Source organism: Trichomycterus rosablanca, chromosome 8, assembly GCF_030014385.1.
Source record: "Trichomycterus rosablanca isolate fTriRos1 chromosome 8, fTriRos1.hap1, whole genome shotgun sequence".
NCBI classification, from domain to species: Eukaryota; Metazoa; Chordata; class Actinopteri; order Siluriformes; family Trichomycteridae; genus Trichomycterus; species Trichomycterus rosablanca.
The window spans coordinates 31,353,068-31,364,758 of NC_085995.1; the positions used below are offsets into that span (position 1 = coordinate 31,353,068).

The 11,691-nt window shown below is 40.9% G+C and overlaps 1 protein-coding gene across 1 annotated transcript in view; it reads right to left on the reverse strand.

Moving 5' to 3' along the window:
• Nucleotides 1–10,137, reverse strand: part of si:ch211-269c21.2 (carbohydrate sulfotransferase 8) — an 80,301-nt gene extending 70,164 nt beyond the window's left edge. Inside the window, exon 1 of the mRNA XM_063000046.1 lies at nt 9,908–10,137. The gene's annotated coding sequence lies outside the window, so the exon portion shown is untranslated. The remainder of the gene's footprint in view (nt 1–9,907) is intronic.
• Between the last annotated feature and the right edge of the window lie 1,554 nt (nt 10,138–11,691).

The window sequence follows — 11,691 nt, forward strand, 5'->3', positions numbered from 1 at the left end:
CCAAAGTAACAAAGGCTACCATCAGTAACACACTACGCAGAGAGGGACTCAAATCCTGCAGTGCCAGGCGTGTCCCCCTGCTTAAGCCAGTACATGTCCAGGCCCGTCTGAAGCTTGCCAGAGAGCATATGGATGATCCAGAAGAGGATTGGGAGAATATCATGTAGTCAGATGAAACCAAAATGGAACTTTTTGGTAAAAACTCAACTCGTCGTGTTTGGAGGAAGAAGAATGCTGAGTTGCATCCCAAGAACACCATACCTACTGTGAAGCATGGGGGTGGAAACATCATGCTTTGGGGCTGTTTTTCTGCACAGGGGACAGGACGACTGATCCGTGTTAAGGGAAGAATGAACGGGGCCATGTATCGTGAGATTTTAAGCCAAAACCTCCTTCCATCAGTGAGAGCATTGAAGATGGAACGTGGCTGGGTCTTCCAGCATGACAACGATCCAAAACACACCGCTCGGGCAACGAAGGAGTGGCTCCGTAAAAAGCATTTCAAGGTCCTGGAGTGGCCTAGCCAGTCTCCAGACCTCAACCCCATAGAAAATTTGTGGAGTCCGTGTTGCCCAGCGACAGCCCCAAAACATCACTGCTCTAGAGGAGATCTGCATGGAGGAATGGGCCAAAATACCAGCTACAGTGTGTGCAAACCTGGTGAAGACTTACAGGAAACGTTTGACCTCTGTCATTGCCAACAAAGGTTATGTTACAAAGTATTGAGCTGAACTTTTGTTATTGACCAAATACTTATTTTCCACCATAATTTACAAATAAATTCTTTAAAAATCCTACAATGTGATTTCCTGGATTTATTTTTCTCATTTTGTCTCTCATAGTTGAAGTGAACCTATGATGAAAATTACAGACCTCTCTCATCTTTCTAAGTAGGAGAACTTGCACAATCAGTGGCTGACTAAATACTTTTTGGACCCACTGTATATATATATATACAGGGTGGGCCATTTATATGGATACACCTAAATAAAATGGGAATGGTTGGTGATATTAACTTCCTGTTTGTGGCACATTAGTATATGGGAGGGGGAAAACTTTTCAAGATGGGTGGTGACCATGGCGGCCATTTTGAAGTCGGCCATTTTGGATCCAACTTTAGTTTTTTCAATGGGAAGAGGGTCATTTGACACATCAAACCTATTGAGGATTTCACAAGAAAAACAATGGTGTGCTTGGTTTTAACGTTTCTGACCACTTATAAAATGTGTTCAAAGTGCTGCCCATTGTGTTGGATTGTCAATGCAACCCTCTTCTCCCACTCTTCACACACTGATAGCAACACCGCAGAAGAAATGCTAGCACAGGCTTCCAGTATCCGTAGTTTCAGGTGCTGCACATCTCGTATCTTCACAGCATAGACAATTGCCTTCAGATGACCCCAAAGATAAAAGTGACACGGCGAGTGCTACGCTGTGGGCTCTTGCTGAATGAAGCTAGGACAGCCACTGATGTTTCTTCATTAGTGACAGTTTTCATGCACCCACATTTTGGCAAATCCAACACTGAACCAGTTTCACGAAACTTGGCAAGCAGTTTGCTAACTGTAGCATGGGAGATGGGTGGTCTCGTAGGGTGTCTTGCATTGAAATCTGCTGCAATGACCCGGGTACTGCGTTCACCAGACATCAACACAATTTCTATCCGCTCCTCACGTGTTAACCTCTGCGACATGTCAATGGCTGTAAACAAAGAGAAGCTTGTACATAACTCATGAAAGAATAAAGTTACGTTAAAACCAAGCACACCATTGTTTTTCTTGTGAAATTCTCAATAAGTTTGATGTGTCACATGACCCTCTTCCCATTGAAAAAACTAAAGTTGGATCCAAAATGGCCGACTTCAAAATGGCCGCCATGGTCACCACCCATCTTGAAAAGTTTTCACCAACCATTCCCATTTTATTTAGGTGTATCCATATAAATGGCCCACCCTGTATATATACTGTATATATACAGTGTATATAACATCTCTAAATGACAACCACTGATCAAGCTTTCCTGTTTTAAACCAAAATACATTCCATTCAAAACTCCATGTGAAAAAACTGTCAATACTCTCTGTCAATACTGTGTGTTGTTTTCAAGTCTGGCGCTCGGTAGCAGAAAGCAGTATTGCCCTGTATCATGTGAAAGGCCTAAGCGCCGCAATAGGTGGCAATACGCGCCCACAGCTTTGCAGTGAACAAACGCAAAAGCTTATCATTTAAATGCAGCCTTACTCTGCCTCGTACACAAAGAGTAGTAGAAACGGCCTCGGCACCATGTGTTGACCCCCCTTACCAATGAGTCGTACTGGCTCCTGTGGGGAATCAATCATACGCTAATGCTGGCAGGCAGTACGCTTCTACCGAGCCAGCTGTTAGGACTGTGATGATCTTTGAACAACAGATGCGGGGTGGCTCCGACTGTCCCTATTTCCCAGCCATGACCCCCTGCAGCACGCTCTGTACTGTAGCCCAGAATCCTACAGTGAGAGAACTGCAGAGCAGCTTACTAAATGTCAGACCCTTCACCCTAGTAGGTCCTGGTTATTCAAACAGAGGATGAACTGAGCCTGTTGCTTTCTGTGTTGCCTGCCTAATGCTGTCCTTGACATTTATGCCTACAGGAAGCCCAGCAGGTGCGGTCAGAAACACACTGAGGAATACTGGTTAGAATGTGTTAGAATTTTAACTCTGCAGCAACAGTTGAGGGAAGGTCCTATCCTGTACCAGTATGACTGTGCCACTGTGCACAAAGCAAAGGCTAAGAAGACATGAAAAAAAGCTTGGTTTAAAGAAACTCCAGTGGTCTGCACTGAGCCCTGACCTCAGCCTGAGGCTGAGGTCAGGGCTCAGTGCAGACCACTGGAGTTTCTTTAAGCCAAGCTTTTTTTCATGTCGTCATAGACCCAGCCATACAAATGCTTATTTGACTAAATGGGCACAAATTCTCACAGACATACTTCTCAGAAGAGCGGCTGTTGTTATAGCTGAAAAGATCACATAGAGGACACTCATTTTTAATACTATTTGTTTCTGAAATGGGATGTCCAACCAGCTCATGGTCAGGTGTCCATACATTTTGCCATATACTTTTACTTGGTCTCTTTAATTGATGTTATACTCTGAAAGTCATATTACACTAATTTAACTGGGTTCATCTTTACCTTTCTTTCTTAAAAGCAAATAACAAAGGCGGGTCATGTACAAAATATGCATAATCACCCATTAAATCGATCAAATCGGACGTATTGGAGTGTTTACATACCTGGCTTTAAATTGAAAGTGTAATTAATAGTGACCTACCTCCCACTCAAGCTACTTGTTAAATGTGAAGTCACACAGGGTTTCAACAGTAACCACAACGTGTCACGTGACGAAGCAGTATTCATTAATTTTGAGTAGAAATGCAGTTAGAACTACAAAACAGAACAGGCCGCTCATGTGGTGCGGTGGTAAAACACGCTAGCACACCAGAGCTGACATTTCGCGATCGTCGGTTCGAAACTCAGCTCTGCCATCCTGCAGGCTTGGCGGCTGCATGAACAACGATTGGCTGTTGTACATACAGGGTGGGGGCGGCACGGTGGCTAAGTGGGTAGCACTGTCGCCTCATGGCAAGAAGGTCCTGGGTTCTATCCCCAGGTGGGGCGGTCCGGGTCCTTTCTGTGTGGAGTTTGCATGTTCTCCCCGTGTCCGAGTGGGTTTCCTCCGGGGGCTCCGGTTTCCTCCAACAGTCCAAAGACATGCAAGTGAGGTGAATTGGAGATACTAAATTGTCCAAGACTGTTCTGAACTGATGAACCTTGTGTAATGAGTAACTACCGTTCCTGTCATGAATGTAACCAAAGTGTAAAACGTGACGTTAAAATCCTAATAAACAAACAAACAAACAAACATACAGGGGGGGAGCCGGAGCCGGGACATCATAACTGATGCAACCACGACCTCTGCTGGCTGGTTGATGGTGCCTGAATTGAAGGATAATGTGTTGATCAAGGTGTGGCTCTCCGTACGCAAAAGATGATCCGCATATGAACTCGCCTAGTACAGGTGAAAAGATGCAGTTGGCTACTGTGCACATGTCAGTCTCGCTCTCCTCAATCAGGAGTGGAGATCAGCATCAGTAGAGAGAAAGGATAATGCAATCGGGTAATAGGATACGACTGGACTGGGAGGACAATTGGGAAAATTGCGAGAAAAAAAAGAACTACAAAATAGAACCACATCTGCAACTTTATTCCTAATCAAGCAGATAAATTCCAGATGTGTTTATTTTGTTTCTTATTGACTATTATGTGCAAACAGACTTTGTCATGTACAGCACCAGACTCATTAATAATGTTTTGAAATGTGTTCATCAAATCAAAATGATTTACTGGGAATTCAATTGACTAAATGCCAGTATATCCCTTTGTAATGCATAAAACGTTCAAGCTCTGCATGACAGTCTAACAAAACCCACTTGCATTGTGTTGAAACTGGGAGAAATCCCACAAGTGTTGTTTTCTTTGAATTAATGAAGGCCATTAGAGCTACATCTGCAGAAATCAAAATTACTGTCAATTGAAATAACACGACAGCAAACGACAGCACAGAGCTTTCACAGGATGACAGAGAGCTAAGCAGCCCATGAAAGCAAGCCTCCGTGGAGGGGGAACTACTCCTCGATCATTTATTATTCACCGGCTGCACTCTGAATAACAGCCTTTGAGGAATAGTTTGACATCCCAGATGAATAATTAAAAGGTGCCCTTTCCCCCATTAAAAAAGACAGACAGATACCATTTCCATCAACTAATAGGCAGGACATTGGTCTCTGAAGACCCGCTGTGGCTTTGCTAAATGGTCTAATGTTAGAAAGTTCCTATAACATCATCAGACGTGCTTCTCATACAAAAGTCCTTTTAAAAGCATTAGCATTTTTTTCTTTCTTTAGATATTAATAGTTGAAGGAAGGGGTTACAAAACTTCCTAAATACACTGATCAGCCACAACATTATGACCACCTCCTTGTTTCTACACTCACTGTCCATTTTATCAGCTCCACTTTCCATACAGATAGATACAATTACTGACTGTAGTCATCTGATCTGTTCTTCAATGGTCAAGAACCCCACAGGACCACCACAGAGCAGGTATTATTTAGGTGGTGGATCATACTCAGCACTGCAGTAACACTGTGGTGTGTTAGTGTGTGTTGTGCTGGTATGAGTGGATCAGACACAGCAGCGCTGCTGGAGTTTTTAAATACCGTGTCCACTCACTGTCCACTCTATTAGACACTCCTACCTAGTTGGTCCACCTTGTAGATGTAAAGTCAGAGATGATCGCTCATCTATTGCTGCTGTTTGAGTTGGTCATCTTCGAGACCTTCATCAGTGGTCACAGGACGCTGCCCACAGGGCGTTGTTGGCTGGATATTTTTGGTTGGTGGACTATTCTCAGTCCAGCAGTGACAGTGAGGTGTTTTAAAACTCCATCAGCATTTGCTGTGTCTGATCCACTCATACCAGCACAACACACACTCACACAGCACCATCATAATACCTACTCTGTAGTGGTCCTGGGAGAGTCCTGACCATTAAAGAACAGCATGAAAGGGGGCTAACAGATGGACTACAGTCAGTAATTGTAGAACTTCAAAATGCTTCTATATGGTAAGTGGAGCTGATAAAATGGACAGTGAGTGTAGAAACAAGGAGGTGGTTTTAATGTTATGGCTGATCAGTGTATAATCTAGTGGCAAAATTGTTTTTGCTACTATAGTAGAACTGTCCCCTCACAGCAAGAAGGTCCTGGGTTCGAATCCTAGGTGAAGCGGTCTGGGTTTTTTGTATGGAATTTGCATGCTCTCCCCACGTCCACGTAGGTTTCCTCCGGGTGCTCTGGTTTCCTCCCACAGTCCAAAGGCATGAAGTCAGGTTATTTGGAGATGCTAAATTGCCCTAGGTGTGTGTGTGTGTGTGTGTGTGTGTTACCCCTGCAATGGACTGGTGACCTGTCTAGGGTGTTTTTTGCCTTTCGCCCAGTGAATTGGACCCTCTACAACCCTGAATTGTTTAAAGCGATGGTAAAACAGACAATGAATAAATGAATGATCTGGCTGATCGATGGAGCCTGCATTAAAGGCTGGGGATAATTGAGATTAGTGCGTGACTCTCCGAGCATGAGATTGAGTCTCATATGAACTTGCTTCGTGCAGGTGAAAAAATGCAGTTGACTACTACACATGTAGGAGGGGGCGTGTGTTAATCACGGCTCTACTCACTCAGGAGTGAAGGTTAGCAGCAGTAGAGAGGAAGCAACATGCAATCTGGTAATCGGACATGACTAGTTCAGGAAAAAACCTTGGGAAAACAATGCAAAAAAAGAGAAATGTATTTACATTACATTAACTACACAACAACTTCTTTATCGGTCATCAGTTAACTAGTTATTCCTTAACATCCCTATAAGTAAGACGTATAACTGCTGTGAAATAATGAATAGTGGTGTTTTGATTTAGGATATACACTCTACTTCACTAAGCTTTTATACTGTACTATATTTAAGCCTGAATGGAATTTCGGTACATGGGTGGAAGTAGGAGCAGCCTGCACTATTTATAGCATGGTAAGAAATAATTCAAAGCAATCTGGGAGAAGATCTGACAAGCCAGTGACAGGTGGAGGATTGACTCAGGAAATCTTGTATCTTGTCTCTGAAAGACTTTACAATCATCTTATGCAATGTGATTTGGCTTGTCTGTTAAGCATGATGTGAGTGATAAAGATCTAAACACAGGACAGCAAAACAAAAGCCAGACCTCCTTTAACATGATTGTACATATTATATTATTATTATATGATTGATTCAAGACTTTTTTCATTGGATATATTTATATCACACTGTCAGAGATCATGTCAAAACAAACTATCAAAGGATACTACCATCCTAGCATTGACTATTTGCATTGCTTGCTACTGTGCGAGGTGAACTGGGTTGCTTTGCTAATTCCAGTATCAAATAAGTATTGGATAATTTAGAGCTCTAATTTAAATTTGGTTATATTAAAATTTTAAAAAGCTGGAACTAAGGACATCCCAACTGCTCGGTGACAAACAACAATAGAAGCAAGCATTTTTGTTTTTAATACTTTCTACTGTTATATTCAGGGTTGCAGTGAGTCCAACTATTTTCTGCGAATAGCGGAAAACACTCTAAACAGGTCGCCACACACACACACACACACTCAAGGCAATTATAGTAACTCCAATTAACCTGACTGCATGTCTTTGGACTGTGAAAGACAACCGGAGCTCCTGGAGGAAACCCACGCAGACACAGGGAGAACATGCCCCTTGTACGTAGCCATATCCAAGTTGCACAACATAAATAACTTTTTTTCTTTTTTCAGCTGCTTTTCTTCTTACACCAGTGGTTCTCATCCAGGTGGCCAAGGTCCCCTAGGGGGGCTCTGTGAGCCTAGAGGGGGGTCCTGTTGCATTTAAGTAACAGTAAAAAAGCGTAAAAAAAGAATGACGTGATTGGATAGGAAAATCAATAGGTTAATGACATATGAGCTTTCTTGTGATGTCATATAGATCTATTTTAAACTGCCTATAGACGAAATTGTGTCTTTAAGAATGGAGACATATTTGATTTGCCCACCACAAAAGTGCATAGGTCACCGGATGGCGTGTACAAAAGATTCTATTTCAGTCGTTAATGCAGAACCTGCTAAAGTGGACCAAGGTGAGGAAGCTCCCATCACCAGCTAATCAGAACCAAAATGAGAAAACACCTAAATATACACCTTCATCATGGATTCGTCAAATTTGCCATAGGCTTTTGTCATCATTACTGAAAGCTTAAAAATAATATCATAACCCATGTCAAGGGGGTACCAGAAAACATTTTAAAACACAGTGGGGTCTAAAAGAAAAAAGGTTGAGAACCGCTGCCCTACACCAACAGATCAATGTTTTCTTTATTATTTTGTGAGATTAGGTTCCTCTACAGAGAACAAACATATATAGAGCATTTATTTCCAGAATCTGTATCACACCTTTTACTTACTTGTTGATTTGAGTGTATTTAATAAATAAATGTGCACATGGCCAATTTGATCTTTTATTTATTCTACTGTGACACAATTAATAAATAATAAGTAAGTTTATAACAACCAAAAGTGGTTAAATAGCTGTTTCAGTCTGTGGAAGTACATGATAAAGTCTATAATACTTATTACCTTATAATATATTTACTGAGCTGCAACATTATCACAACTGGTAAATTGTGAGTTTCATATGTTCTTCGTTTGTCTACATGGGTTTCCTTTGGGCACTTCAATTTCCTCTTACCTCCTGAAAACATGTAGTAGGTGGACTGGCAATTCTAAATGACCCTGTGTGTGAGTAAGCAAGTAAAGGCGTGTGATACCCTGTGATGAACTAGCCTTAAGTCCTGTGTTTACTCATAGAGGAGAAGAAAATGAATAAATGAAAATGTACTCCATCCCAAATAAATGGGGGTTGCACTGCCACTCTATACAGGGTGTGTTCCTGCTTTCTGTTACCCATCACAACCCTGACCAAGATAAAGCAGTTTTTCATTTCATTTCACTTTTCACTGCTTTACCCTGGTCAGAGTAAGGTGGGTCCTGTTTCCCCGGGAACGCCGGATGCAATGCAGTAACACACCCCGGACAGGATTCCAATCCATCGCATGGCTCAGCCACCCCTCCAGGCATAGCCAATCATGTCTGTATGTAGATGCCCGACTATAGCACTGATAGCACTGCTATACAAATCCTGGAGAGATAGGAGGAGGGTCATTTATCACTGTGCCACCTGAGCACCCAGATGAAGAAGTAGGTAAAATTAACTTATTTATTTATTAGGATTTTACTGTCATGTTTTACACACTTTTGTTACATTCATGACAGAAACTGCACTTGCATGTCTTTGGACTGTGGGAAGAAACCGGAGCTCGCGGAGGAAACCCACGCAGACACGGGGAAAACATGCAAACTCCAGACAGAAAAGACCCGGACCGCCCCACCTGGGGATCAAACCCAGGACCTTCTTGCTGTGAGGCGACAGTGCTACCCACTGAGTCACTGTGCCACCAACAATAGTAAATAAAAATGTTCTACAACCATGTTTGCATTCATATTTGTAATGACAACGCTGCAAAGAGTAAAAATTATAAAACAATGTTAATCACAATTTTTATTTATTAGGATTTTAACGTCATGTTTTACACACTTTGTTTACATTCATGACAGAAACGGTAGTAATTCGTTGCACAAGATTCATCAATTCACAAGTTTATGGTCATACACAGTCATGGACAATTTAGTTTCTCCAATTCACCTCACTTGCATGTCTTTGGACTGTGGGAGGAAACCGGAGCACCTGGAGGAATCCCATGCAAACTCCATACAGAACGGACCTGGCCCACCCTACCTGGGGATTGAACCCAGAACCTTCTTGCTGTGAGACGACAGTGCTACCCACCAAGCCACCAAGCCGTCCAAATCACAATTCGAAAACCTCTCTAAAAATATCATGAGGTTTAACAATGATAAACAAGGGTTTTAATTAAATTGACTACATGTTATCATTTTTCCCATACACAATGCCAGGCTTTTTTATTTAAAAATGTATATTTCTGAATGATCAGGTTTTCTCATTTTTATCTGCATGTGGTTGGGATGATTGTACTACCTGAAATTGTTGTGCTTTTAGGAAGTAAAGATAATTAATATGAATAGATGATTAATATGCATTTTACTTTGGATACTCCATGCAGAAGGAAGTACTGTAAAAAAAATGTTGTTTATCTCATGAATATATTACAACAAAATAAACCAAAGAACTGATGCAGACACAGAGGAACTGTTATGAACAGAGCACTCACCTCAACTGTCCTTCATTACACTGAAACTCCTGTTACTTTTCCTGTCAGTCCGCGTATCTCCAACCACATTTTATATGCTCCCTCGCACCATAAACTCAACATTATTAAATAAGGAACAGTTAGAGGACGATAATAAACTATGACGGAGACTAGGAGTCCTGTCCTGTCCTTTTCTAACTGAACTACTGTGTTGTTTTGAGAGAGATACTGAGCGTCTCTCTCGCGCTCCGTGCTCGTGAACAGCTGAAGTGAAAGCAACTCGCGTTGGCGCATGCCCACTACAATTCACGCGCTCCCTCGAGACACCCGTTTGCTCAGATTGCCAAGCAACAGCTTCAGCACGCGCCCAAAAATACCAAGAGTACTACCGGCGTCCAATTCTGTGTTTTAAACAAGGATGCTCTTCAGTTCTACTCTAATATAATTAATCATTCACTGCTTCAATTACAGACAATCATAGCTCACATAACTAATGCACTCCAATTTCAATTACAGACTATACATGCATTCCAATTTCTAATACAATTAATGCATCCAGATTTTAATTACTGACAATCACTTATTATAATCATCCTGGCTTATCTTAATTTAGAGCCATTTATCTTGGTTTTATCTACACACAATGGGACAGTGGTAGGGCTTTGGGCTATCAACTGAAAGGCCACTGTTGGGCCCTTAACCCTCTCTGCTCCAGGTGCACTGTACGATGGCTGACCCTGTGCTCTGACCCCAGCTTCCAAACAAGAAAGCAAAGAAAGAATTTCGTTATTCTGTATATGTATATATGACAAATAAAGGCTTTCTATTCTATTCTACACAAATAATGACAATACTAATCAAATAAAAATCAAAACAAAACGTTGGACAGAAAGAAAAGAAAAAAAAATCAAAACAGAGACGTAAAAATGCTGGACAGATTAATGAAAATATGATGGAACAAGGGGGCAAATGGCGGATGAATCTTTCAAAAACAAGATGAAAGAGAAAAAGGTGGAAAAGGGAGAAACAGGACAGATAAGGAAAAAAAGTGCCCATGAATTTAGTCAATGCAAAATGTAAGGTTTGGATTCAAGAAAACTAAACTAAAATGGTTGATTTCATAATGATAATGATAATTACTTAAATGATTAGACCATTAGCAGATCACTGTTCTGAAATTGAAATATAATGAACAATTTGTCAATGTCATCAATTCAACACTTACACCAACTCAGAGCTAAAAAAAAACAATTTTTAAGACCTTTTATCCATAGGGAACTAAATAGGGGATATTTGACTCACCCCAACAGAATTATAGAGGCTCTGAAATCAATATGTAATGTCCAAGCCTTTGTGTATAGATTATGAATTTAAGACATATAATTCTTCATTTATTTAATTATGCAATAAAAATAAAAATAATTAAAGACCAAAATACCTCCCTCATCTTTACTTTATTTAATCATATTCATAGTATAGTTACACACAAGGTAGCACACAAGAAAGTTAAAAAATGAAATAACATTGCTGTGAGTCTTTGCTGTTCACAGCTGAGTCCTTGCAGTATAACTAAACATGTGCTAAAGAAGTGGGCAGCTATGTCATTAAAAATCCACACTAAGATTTGCATTAGAGCCAGACAACACACTGTTATCAATAAGAAAGTATGCAAGAAGTACACACGTGCTTTAAAACATCTTTAAGACAAATGAATCAAAATGTGGGTGTATGCTTAAAACAATAATTAAAAAAATTTAAGGTTATTTACTACAATTAAAGACATTATTTTGCTAGTTAAACCTCTA